The sequence below is a fragment of the Sinocyclocheilus grahami genome, unplaced genomic scaffold (assembly GCF_001515645.1).
Source record: "Sinocyclocheilus grahami isolate Dianchi unplaced genomic scaffold, SAMN03320097.WGS_v1.1 scaffold25511.1, whole genome shotgun sequence".
Lineage (NCBI taxonomy): Eukaryota > Metazoa > Chordata > Actinopteri > Cypriniformes > Cyprinidae > Sinocyclocheilus > Sinocyclocheilus grahami.
In genome coordinates this window covers 2,271-2,715 of record NW_015519831.1, presented here as the reverse complement: position 1 = coordinate 2,715, position 445 = coordinate 2,271, and the positions used below count along the sequence as shown (strand labels likewise).

Genomic DNA, 445 nt, shown 5'->3' with positions numbered 1-445 from the left:
GGAGGCCACTGGAAGCCCAAAGATTGCAAACCACGCTGGAAGGTGTGTCACAGTCACAATTACATATTCAAAAAAGGTCATTCAGGACATCAGCATGACTGGTTTTGTGGTTTTCTCTCTCGCTCTTTCTCAGGTGGCCATTTTAATCCCCTTTAGGAATCGTCATGAGCATCTTCCGATTCTCTTTCAGCACCTCGCCCCTATGCTCCAACGCCAACGCTTGCAGTTTGCCTTTTATGCCATTGAACAGGTGTGCACTTACACTGTTTGATGCGATACCGCCATCCACTGATGGTCTACTTTAGTAGTTTGTATTTGACCTCAGAGTGCCAATATCATGTACCGATGATTGAGAAAATCAATCAACAATCATACATTTTTTTTCAATCATGTGTTTATATGCTTTCAGACGGGTACTCAGCCGTTTAACCGTGCCATGCTGTTT

At 43.8% G+C, this 445-nt stretch overlaps 2 long non-coding RNA genes across 2 annotated transcripts in view; both read left to right on the top strand.

Moving 5' to 3' along the window:
* The window catches only part of LOC107580140 (uncharacterized), a 22,572-nt gene that overhangs the window by 19,857 nt on the left and 2,270 nt on the right, over positions 1–445 (top strand). The window lies entirely within an intron of this gene.
* LOC107580139 (uncharacterized) lies at positions 1–445 on the top strand. Its single transcript, XR_001608592.1, has 3 exons — positions 1–42; positions 134–250; positions 410–445. It is a non-coding gene; the product is annotated as an uncharacterized lncRNA (long non-coding RNA).